Source organism: Protomyctophum parallelum, assembly GCF_964188405.1.
Source record: "Protomyctophum parallelum genome assembly, chromosome: 5".
NCBI lineage: Eukaryota > Metazoa > Chordata > Actinopteri > Myctophiformes > Myctophidae > Protomyctophum > Protomyctophum parallelum.
In genome coordinates, this window is record NC_139702.1 from 34,630,822 (window position 1) to 34,643,321 (window position 12,500).

At 42.7% G+C, this 12,500-nt stretch overlaps 1 long non-coding RNA gene across 1 annotated transcript in view; it reads left to right on the forward strand.

The window, feature by feature from the left end:
- LOC310858184 overlaps positions 1-12,500 on the forward strand; it is an 80,603-nt gene that overhangs the window by 34,564 nt on the left and 33,539 nt on the right. The window lies entirely within an intron of this gene.

Here is a 12,500-nt window from a genome sequence, read left to right on the forward strand (position 1 = left end):
GTAGCCACTTAAGCCCTATATGGTTGACCGGAGTCCCTCATGGCTCTATAAGCACCTTGTAACGTATCTTTTCAGTTTTCTGTCATTGTGGGGATCGTGTTGTGAGCTTGTCAATCTGCTATTTTCAGGGAAAGCTTTCCCCACAGTAACAGATGCTGGGGTTTAAGTGGTTAAGGTCTAACAGGTGTACATTTTGTGTTTTGATTAAATTACCAATAATTTGAGAATAACGTGTAGGTATGGGCTTAACGCACATGTACATGTGCACACCACACACATGCATGTAGGGTTGAACTGCAAGACAAAGTATTTCTCCGCCAGCATTCAGTGTTGAGCAATTGACGACAGATATTAAATACAAGAAAAATGACAACAATAAAATATTTTATGGACGCTCGGGGGATGAACATAACTTTGGCCTTCTCCATTTTTCTGAAGACACACGGCCGTAAAACATAAAACGGAAGGCTGGGATATCAAACTATTCCCCATAGTGGGAAAAAATACACTGATGGTTTTTTTGTTTCTTTTTCTTTTTTACTTGAAAGTAAGGGTAAAAGTTAGCAATAGGCCTACTACTATAGAAATACTCTGTTGCAAGGCCTGCATGCATATGACATTTTATGGGAAAGTGTAAAAGTATTGGAATCGAAATATATGTGTTCTGTAGGCCTAATAATCTAAATCTACAGTAAATTGTAACTAAAGCTGTCAAATAATTGTAATGGAAAGAAAAGTAGGCTACAATATTAAGGTAGTGGGGTAGTATACAACATGGAAATATAAGAACATGGAATCAGCCAAAGCGGACATCTCTGAGCCCAAATCCACTTTCCTCTTCCCCTCGCTTCCTGACTCCCTGGCCCTTGTGGGAGGCGGCTTCCCTGGGGAGCCATAAAAGCCAATCAGACCCTGGGGCGACATGGGGCGTCATCATCCAGAGCCAATGGATGGAGCGTTTGACCTTGAAGGATTGTTAGCAGGAAAGATGAGTGATCCTTTAGCCAGGCATTAACTCATTGCACCTTTGATTCACTGTCGCACGCACGCACACGTTTGTATTAGTATACTTGTGAGGACATCAGTATTTTAGGAGGCAGATTTTTATTATATATATTTATTTTATTTGTAATTTTTAACTAACACCACAGTTGAAAATAGCCAATTTATGTAAGCTTGTAGATATAAATGCTCTAATCAACTCATAACTGTTATTATGTAACCAACAACAATTTATCCATCCTAGAATAATCCTCACCATGGCTGTATCTGATATTCTACCATACTTGTGGGACATTAGGCCCTCACAAGCATAGTAATACACACACACACACACACACACACACACACACACACACGAACACTCGTGCGCCCGCACACGCACCGTGCACGCGCACAAGCATGCACACTATTTGATGACTCCCCTAGGATTTCCGAGTCTTTATCCAATAGAAGTGCTGAGTGATGACCATGATCTCACCCTAATTTATTAGATGAGGAATTCTATCTCTCTGTTCTTTGTATACCTCTCTCCTTCCCTCTTTCCTTTCTCCTCCCCTCTCCACTCCCCTCCATTTCCTCTGCCCAACGCACTCTCCTCTCCTCTCCTCTCCTCTCCTCTCCTCTCCTCTCCTCTCCTCTCCTCTCCTCTCCTCTCCTCTCCTCTCCTCTCCTCTCCTCTCCTTTCCTTTCCTCGCCTCTCTACTGTTAAGCAAGGGTACAAATACATTACTTGTTTCTTCTTCGTGTGTGTGTGTGAGAGAGAGATGTTATACTATAGCTTTCTATCTGTCTTGAAACCTAGTGTTTTTATTCTGGGGCAAACAACAATGGCTGAAAATAGCTCATCTAGACGCTCACGATGCCTTGAAAACACGCTGTGAACTTGCATGTTGGCTATTTTCACTGAATAGATTTGGGGTTGAGGGAGAAAAAAAAACCCTTACTGTAAGTCACTCTGGATAAGAGAGTCTGCTAAATGCCTACATTGTACATTGCAAAAAAAGGAGTCGGCGAAGCATAGAGTCGTAAGGGACCCTGTTCAACTCAACTAAGTCTATAGGGTGGTTAATATTGTGTTAATTCAAATCATATGCATGGCTACAGTATAGCCTACCTCATACTCTTAGTGTGCGCGTGTGTGTGTGTGCGACTGTGCGTGCGTGTGACCAATGTGTTTGACATCAGTGTGTATCTTGGCAGGTTTATGGCCCAATAACTCAGGCTCCGTGCCAAGGAAAGGATGGAACAACCCAGAATAAACACACCACCATAATCACTTTTTCCCATCATATCACTCACACACACACACACACACACACACACACACACACACACACACAAAAAAGCGCGCACTAACCAGATGTACTCGGCCTAGCGGTCCCGTATAGAAAGTGTCATTTCCTGATAATGTGTATTTTGGCGTTTTCCCCTCAATTCTCTCGGTGTCATCCTGCCTTCGTTTCCCGCTTATTCTCCTCTCTGTTTAATGTGATGTCTGTTCCCGCAGCTGAAGCTACAAACATATTTATATTATGATTAATTCATTCAATTAAATCCTCTATTCTTTTGTCCAATGGTCTGTGATGTCATGGACACCCCCCCCCCCCCGCCCCCCCCCCCAGGTTGGTATGCATTTGTTTATGCACCCCCATAAGTCTGAGAGTGTACAAATGCAATTTACAATTTAGGCATTTAGCAGATGCTCTTAATCCAGGGTGATTTACATTAAGCAAGAACAAAAACATGGCGATACATCATATACATAAAGACTAGTTATCATGAATCATACGTAAGCTAAGAACATAGCAGTGGAATATATATAATGAAACTATCTGCACACTATAGTGCTATGTCTACATCAAATGCTATCTAAGTTACATACTGTACGTAAGTTGAGCCTTTGCATTCGCCTGTACGGTCGCTAGGCTAGGGCGAGTGCTACAGCAAGTGCTACGGGCCAAATGGAACCAAATTAGGGGTGCACGATTATGAAATTACAGCATGTCCGTCCGTCCGTCTGTCTGTCTGGTTTCCTTCAGACAATGCAGCAGCATAGACAATTACAACAGTAGAATAATGATACAAAAAGAATCACAGTGAGGGGCGCTACTTTATTAAAGTCTAATTCATTGATTTGGTGATGTAATGGTGATGTAAAACAAACGGTGCCAACACAAACATTAAAAGCCATTAACAATAAAGAGACAATATGACGTAATGAGGGACAATATGACATACATTTTCCCTGCATTGTAATGGCATTTTTAAAACAAACATTGAACTAAAAACAAAGCGCCCCTCAAAAATATTAAAGAAAGGGAGAGAGTGCAAAAAGAGAGAAAATGAGAGAAAAGAAGAAGATTCAAGAGCATAATTAAATCAAATGTACATGTGCAAATAGTGTTTGGTATATTGTATAGGCCTACACCAGCCTAGTGGCTGCTACCTAACTTTGTGCAAACAGCTTGTCAGTGTATTTTATAAAAAAAAATGTACATCGGGAGAGGGTCTAGCATTTCCGTTTGCCCTGGTTCTTTCTTCTTCTTGACAGTTCGTTCATGTACCTGACGTGGGAGAAGATTTTTGCAGTCTATTGCCAGTGGCTTTGAGACTGCGTAGCCATTTTCCATGCGGCAGCATCTCAAACAGATTATGATTAGGATGGATTGGATCCCTCATAATTCTACAAGGTGTGCTGACACAGCAATCGTCGTACAGGGCTTCGATGGGAGGGAGATCACGTCCACTGATGATTGCCCCGCGGTTGAGGTCGGTGCAGCTGCCATACCAGGCAGTATGAAGTAGCCAGTCAGGATGCCCTCTGTGGTGCCTCTGTAGATAGCTTTTAGGACTTTGGGGCCCATGCCAGCTTTCTTAAGTCTTCTCAGGAAGTAGAGGCGTTGTTGTGCTCCAGGTGAGGTCCTCAGGGATGTAAACCCCCAGGAATTTGAACGGTCTGACCCATTCCCCTGCAGCACCCCCGATCTGGATGAGATGGTGGTCTCAGAGATCTCTTGCAGTCGAAAACCAGCTCTTTTGTGCATTGAGAGCCAGGTTGTTCTCCTGGCACCATTGTATACCACATTCTCTCCTGTAGGCTGTTTCACCATCATCTGTGATCAGGCCTAGATCACTACGGTGTCGTCTGCAAACTTGATCACTTTATTGGACCTGAACGGAATCACACAGTCATGGGTGTACAGGGAGTAGAGAAGGGGGCTCACATAGGGTGGTGTGGAGTGCTGTGGCAATGTTGTACGAAATATCTATTCTGGCGATAGGCAAAGGTGTGTGTGGCATTTTTTTTTTATACTTTGCTTTGAGAAACTTGTCAGAGAGATGATCATGTTTCTCAAAGCATTTGCTCACTATGGGTGTAAAAGTGACAGGCCTCCAGTCATTTATTCTGTCTGTCGGTCGGTCTGTTCGACCAGTCTGTTCGACCAGTTTAATCATCTCATGTGGTCTCTCTCTCTCTCTCTCTCTCTCTCTCTCTCTCTCTCTCTCTCTCTCTCTCTCTCTCTCTCTCTCTCTCTCTCTCTGCATGTAAGCACGCATGGTGCTTTGAGAGTTTTAGAGACTTCAAAGAAGCAAATAAAATAACAACATACCAGCTGAGTTTGTTCCAAACTACAGCAGAAGCAAGAAGTGATGGAAAGTTCTACTAGTTATACAAGTTATCCTGAAACCTTTTTTACTTAATGCAATGTTTTCTAGAAGATTTAGAATTCAGAACTGTATGTACATAACAGGGGTCCCAAAGTGCACATGCACGCGCGCACGCATGCGTGTGCAGACATCTTTTGGATTCGAACCCAAATATTAATACTGTCCACATTATCCTTTGAAGTGATTTATGTTTCATCCTCACTATTGATGCAATTACACTGTTTTATAACACACACACACACACACACACACACACACACACACACACACACACACACACACACACACACACACACACACACACACACACACACACACACACACACACACACTATAATTCAAAGCAGAAAGCTGGTGAATTGAGGTACATCTGTGATATCCTCTTCAGTCGGGTGGAAACCACGTACTGTATGACCAAAATTGTTACTTTCACGATTCAAAGCAAGGCAAAAGTACAGTAGTGGATCTACAAGCTCAAAACGCATCGGTTTGTGCCACATTTTGAGCTTGTGGATCTGCTACCTTTCATGCTTTTGTGTGACGCTGCAGTAGGGCAAGTAGGGCGTTAATTTACACAAAAAAAAACACACACAAAAAAGTTACAATATGGAGACAACGATATTGCAGTCACACACAAGTCATGTAAATGATGAGCAGTGGGCTATACTTACTGTAGGCTACTTGAGTAAAATGTTGAGCAACTTTTTTGTTACTTGAGTATAATGTTTCTTATACTTTGATGTTCTACTGCACTACATCTCATCTCATTAGAGCTTTTTTAGTTCCGATTTACTTCGCAGATATGGATTTTTGTTTTGTTTGTCGTATTAACGCCCAGGTAGCGCAGTGATAAAGTATCTGCCTAGTGTGGAGGTTTGAATCCATTGCGGTTTACTGAGTGGACAGGAACATAATATAATAGGTGTTCTGTTCCCTGTGTTTGGGGTCAGGAAGCCGTGGGGCGAGGGGTATATTGTCATTACATACAGTAAGGCTCCTATGGTATGTTGTCATTACTGTACAATACATACAGTAAGGCGGTGGGTGGGCTGGGGGTGAGCCTGTCAGCAGGGAGTGTTGGGCGGGACGTTGTACATTCCTTCCGGTGGGAGCTCTTCACTGGCAGGTGAGTCAGTAAAATACTGGCTCAACAGTAGTGACACATGCACATACAAATGTGTGTGGGGAGTAATTAATTGGCATTAAACGACTACATTGGGAGAAAAACAAAATAAACATTACTGTTCTATCCCTGATTTGAACCCTGGTCTCAAGTGCAGACTTTTTTATGTATTTTTTAATTTTGTATTTTATTATTTTTTTACCATTGAGCTAATAAGAGCCTGCCTGCTTGCTCTGGGGATGAATTGAGTCTTGACCTTCAGGTTTTGACCTGAAGGTCAAACCAGAAACAGGATGGTGTCAAAGGGCGGCTGTGGCTCAGGAGGTAGAGCAGGTCGTCCAATGATCCCTTGGTCGGCGGTTCGAATCCCAGCTCCTCCTGTCCACATGTCGAAGTGTCCTTTACTCCTTGGGCAAGACACTGAACCCTACACTGCCTCCAATGAGTTGGTCGGTGTGAGCTTGCCACCATTGGTGTGTGAATGTGGGAAGTGAGGACGCTGGCGTCGACTGTTCGCCGCTTCACCTCCCAATGTATGAAATGTAAAGCGCTTTGAGCACTTGGAAAAGCGCTATAAAAATGCATTTAATTTATTCATTATCTCTCACCTAGACACAGGATCTAAACTGTCTCAATAGAAGAGCAGGGAGTCCAAATGCAACCACCCCTATTGTATAAGTTGTATTGTATCAACATATACCCTACCATACAGATTGCTCAAACTTGCATTAATACATTACAAAGTAATAAGATAATACAAAGTTACAGTACATACTGTATTGCCAATTTAACAAATTAAGCTTCATTGTGTATTATAAAGTGATAATGCACTATTACAGTGGGATATTGCTACTTTATACCTGCGTAAAAATATTACAGCACTTGTTCCACCACTGATTAGCAGAGAGGAACACATTAAAAGAACAGAAAGAGAGAGAGAGAGAGAGAGAGAGAGAAGTGAGTAAAAACAATGGATGAAGGGAACAGCCATAGATTATTTTCCTGGCATTAGAACCACAAGTAGAGGAATGGAGGAGCATGCACACACACTCCAGCCCCCGTAGAGGTAATTAGACTCTGATTGTGGCTTTGGGATTTTTCAAACGACCGTTATTATTATAATTAGCATTGGAGCGCAGCCAGGAACCTTGATATACGTGGCTGCCTGTGTGCATTTGCACACGAACAGGAGCAGGGATGCGCGCACATATACATACACAGACGTGCACAATTTTGCACGTGTGATCGCATCTGTATGTGGACACGCACATGAGCAGGGGATGCACGCACATACTGTAGTGTACATACATGCAGACAGACACACACATGCAGAAGTTCTTACACACAGGAAAATGGCCACAGTGATACCTGTCTGTATGAATACGTCCGATTGTCTTTCCGTCCGTCCGTCTGAAGTTGATGTATCCCGAGAACCGTCCCACCAATCATCTTCAGATTTGGTGCAGATGACCAGAGATAATGCTGTTCCCGACGCCAAGTCGGTCCGATAGAAGACCTGCCAATCCAACTAATATATTCCCATACCCGTCGTATAAGGGAATGTCCATATATGGGACGTCAGATGTCTGTCGGATCTCCAAAAGTCCCCATATACAGATGTGACATTCCAAAGTTTCAGGGACGCTGCCTTGCCACTTCAGTTAAAACTGTGAATTGTCCAAGCGTTGTCGGGGACACAGGGATAGGTCAGAGGTCATGTCTGTGAAATGGATAGCCCGATGTCATCATTATGATGTCATCGTAGCACTGATGTCATAGACTGGCGCAGATTCCATAGCATGTCGGTTAACACATCTACGCACCCGCACCCACTCTATCGGTTTCTTTCGTTCGCATTTATCTCCAATTCCTTGTCCCAGATGGCATTTCTGGTCAAAACAAGGTTTATTCCACGGCCCATAGCCGAAGCTTTAATGGTCCCTTTCTGACCCTTTCTGATCAGAGCAGGAGACCGGATATGGATCCGACAGCACAGACAGTTTAAGTAACAAAAGTAACATGCAGTAGTGGGTAAAATAAAGGTAAAACAGAGGGAAATGCTGCCGTGAATTTCAGTGATTAATGACCAAACGGATACGGAACTCAATAACATGGTCATCGCTGTTGACTTGCATAGTTCCCGAGTTGTCCGGTAAGCTACAGTGGTTCTCAAACAGTCTTCCAGTGGAAACCAGTGGTCCTTGAAGGGATTCCAGATCCCCAGCTAAATGATGGACCCTTATTAGATATTTAAATTAAATTAAATGGACCCGTACGAAAGCGGCACAATTAGACAATGTAGAAGAATTGTTATTTTGATCAACGTTTGCCTGTTGTTTCGGCAAGCTGAATGCACACCTTTAAAACGCGCTCGCCCTCATTTTGTTTCCGCCAACCTCACGCCAACCACTCGCTGACCGCTGGGTGAGGCGGTTCTTGTATTCTCGTATTTGTTTGAGGTTAGAAATACCTTTAGGGTTAGGCATAGTTTTACTGGGGTTACAATTAGGAATGGTTTTGGCACCATTTTGCTGAGGTTAAGGTTAGGAATAATAATAAGGTTAGGTCTAACCGTTTAGGCATAGTTGGTGTTTTCAGACTGCATGCTACATACAATCATGGAGAGTCAGTGAGTCATGGCCTATACAACATGCTGCATGTGTCCTGTGTCTGTCTCTCTCTCCCATGCTGAGCTGGCTTGTAATGAACGCAATTACAACCACACATTGACGCAATTTACCTTGATTGACACTCACTGATGCAATTAACTCCATATGTGTAATTAGCCTGTAGGTTGCACCGATTGTGTCACACTGTGTGTGAATCAGAATAAACCGTATCGTCACGTCACAGGTGTAAAGATGTGGCTGGCTTTGAGTTTATTTTCTGAGTGCATTCCAGGGTTGTTTTAGTGAGATGAGTTGGCATTGGCATGTAGGGAAGAACACAGGTCAAACAATCATAATTCTAATGTATGTGGATGTATGTGTAGTAGCAGGTTGTGTAAGTGTATGGGCACACGCATTCAAAATAAGAGTATGCATTCAAAATAATGTGGCAGTGGCAGAATCATTAATTAATTAACACCTGTCAGTCAATGTGTTAATGTTAAATATGAATTAAAACTCATGTATGTACTATACATACAAGCATGCACACCCGCACGCACATAGACAGACAGATGTAGAAGTGGCTATACATATATGCAGCACAACAGTATTGCACACAGAGAACAGCTGATATACAAGCTCACATCGCATCGCGGATGCGACTGTTGTGGGCGTAGAGGTCTGCGTGCGCGACACCATCGTGGGACGAAGCATAAATTATACTTGATGTGCAGCCGTGGACAAACAGGCTCTATCATGAGCGCACCTCCCGTTCTTATGACAGCGACTGGAGGTATGGTTTTGAGGACAACTGATTTGAATTGCTATAATTGTTCAAACACAACAGAAACCAAGGATTATATATTTCAAGGGCGAGAGATCACAATAAAAATCCTAATCATTCTTCCTCCACACTGGGAGAAAAACAGCATCTGAAAGTTTGATGGTGCATTTTTTTACACGTGAGTGCAACTTTTCCATTACATCTTATGAGAGGCAAGGTTCTTGTGCTGCCGGTATGCGTGCGCATGCTGTTGCTTATCAGTGTGACGTTGTCTGTTAAGGTGTAGGATACTTTTAATTATACCACAGGTCGTTTCGAGGAAACAATTTGATTGGTTGAAACAGCCTTCTAGCCGTGGGTTAAACCAGCACCATTCACTACCTAAATCAAAACAAATAATTCAGCTGCTCTGTTCTCCCAGAGCGCTACCAAACTCAGTGGCTAGGCTAGCTAGTTTCTTGGGACATTTGTGGTCGTAGTGTCATTAAAAATATATATTCTTTCAGCGATTTTCTTAGTTTTAAGGGTAACTGTTTGCAATATTACACTCGAGGGTGTGGTTTAACGTGATTATTGCCACGACAGTGATGCGGTAAGGGACGAGACGAAGTTGAGTTCCGCAAGCATCACTGAAGTTAACCCACACCCTCTCGTGTAATATTGCTTAAATATACAAGAGCTCAAAAAAGGTTGAGAAGCATTGTTCTAGATGGCTCGTCCCCTTTGGGGTCTCGGCTGTAAACAACAACAGGGCAGCTGTCTCTAAGCACACCACTGTCTACTTTCATACCTGGCATGTGCTAATGTGTCTGGCAGCGCTCTGTAGCTGTGTGGGGACTGTGTGTGACAGTACAGTAAACAAATGAATGTCCCTGACTCTCTCATGTGGGTGCCAGTCTGTCAACACCGTGCACTTAATTCATCCACTCAAAAGAGAAGAAATGCAAGGAAATACCCAGTGTATTTCAAAGCTTGCATCATGACACTTTGACTGACCTTACACCATATTAACCCATTAAAACCGGAAAAAGCACCTGTGAGATTTTTTAGGTTTTAACCACTTTAACCATTATTTTATACTTTGGCAATTAAATGTATAGCAGATATACAAGCTCGTAGTGCGGCACTTTGTGCCACACTATTGAGATTGGGGTCCACAGTCAAATAGCCTATATATTTTGGGTGTGCTTGACATGAAAAACTTTGAGCACCACTATATTTATTTATGAAAACTGTTGATTTAGAAGACACTTGTAGAGTCGGCCGCATGCATGTCTTAATTGGTCAAATAAACTTTGTGCCGCTCAGGCCAAAAGACGAAGCACATTTTCTGCTGTAATGTCTGTCTTTCATGACATGCGGTGCAGGTCACATCAGCAGTCACTCATCGAGACTCGTCCTCAGGTTTTATGCAATTGTGTTTGCCCAGCCTCCCCAGACAAAACGTTTCCAAAATCTTCCAAAGTTTTCATTTTCAAAATGTTGTAAGTAGCAAAAGTTCCCTGTGTGTGTGTGTGTGTGTGTGTGTGTGTGTGTGTGTGTGTGTGTGTGTGTGTGTGTGTGTGTGTGTGTGTGTGTGTGTGTGTGTGTGTGTGTGTGTGTGTGTGTGTGTGTGTGTGCGTGTGTGTTGACTTTATGGCGGCATGTCCTTGAATCCTCACAGATCTAAACTCTAACCCTGGTATAATTAATCTGTAGTGCTTCTGAGGTTATATGCTAGAAAACAGACTCTGTAGTTTTTGCACGGTCCGTCAGATTTGGGCGAAAATCCCCCCATTCACTACAGACAACACGGTTCACTTTGAACCGAGTACATTTCACATCCATCATTACACGACGGTTACACTGAAACAACGGCCTGCATTTTACTCTGCAATAGTTTAGAGAGGTCTGCATACGAGATGAAACAAGCTCGGACATTTTCCCATGCAGTTGTTGGAACAAGTACTGAGATGTTCACGGGTCTGGTCCAAAAGAGCAGGGATATGAATTGGCAAGATGCACATTTTTGTTGGATACAGCCACATTTGAATGCATCTGCAATACCTCCGCGGACCACCGGGGGTCCGCGGACCACCCGCTGAAAACCCATGATCTATACCATGGTGAATTTCCTGTCTCTCCTAACACAATGAAACAACAACAAAGCCCCTTCTATTGTCTAAAAGCAATCAAAGCCAGCTGTTAACGGGGAAACCAGCCTCGGCTAATTAATGGCTCCGTCTCGTTAGCATATTGTTGTTGTAATTGTACACTTAATTGTTGATTAAGGGACCACATTGCTAATTGCATTGATTGGTTTTGTGCTTAATTGATGTCAGGCGATATTCCCTTGTACTGGGAGGTTTCGGAGGGATTTGAGTCGATCAGTGAACCAACGGAGCCTGTATTCCGTCTGGAATCAATCCCTCTGTTCCTTATTTTGTTTGTTTGTTCTTTTTTCTCTTTCTTTCTTTCTTTCTTTCTTTCTTTCTTTCTTTCTTTCTTTCTTTCTTTCTTTCTTTCTTAATATAGTATTGACATACTTGATAGCTTTGGCTGGCACTTAGCGTGTCGGTGTGTGATAATTCTTTCACTCTGCAAAGAGGGCAAATCGTCTCTGTCGGATGGAAACCTCATATGTCCAAAACTGTTGACTTTCAGGAATCAAATTCAAAACCATGCTTGAAACACATCGGTTCACACCGTGTTTCGAGCTTGTAGATCTGCTCATTTTGCTGCTTTTGTGTGACGCTGTAGTATGATCAAGTGAGGGTTTAAATTGCGAAGTAAACACAAAAAGGTAGAAATGTGGAGATAAGAGGTTTCTGCCTGACAGCAACAAATTGGAAGGTTTCATTCTTTCTTCTTTTTTCCATAATTGTTCCATAAATACTATTATAATTATTAATAATTTCCAGGTTTGGTCCTTATAGTATATGTGTCTCTGTTTATGTCTCTATGTGTGCCTCCTTTTCTCTTGTCTCCATTAATATCTGTGTCTCTGTGTTACTGGCATTCTCCATGTTTTTCCATTCCTGCAAGTGTTTCACGTTGGATCTCAGATCCTCTCTCTCTCTCTCTCTCTCTCTCTCTCTCTCTCTCTAGCTCTCTCTCTCTCTAACCTTCATGCTGTGTGCCTGGTCAGTTTATTTCTCTCGATTTCATGATGAATTGAAGAACTGAGATGAGAGCAATAGGAGCCACACACACACACACACACACACACACACACACACACACACACACACACACAGTTGCTCATTATAGCTGTGGGGTTTCGCTCCGTCACACCTACAATGTGGCAAAGTGGTGACAAACTGACAATGCGCGT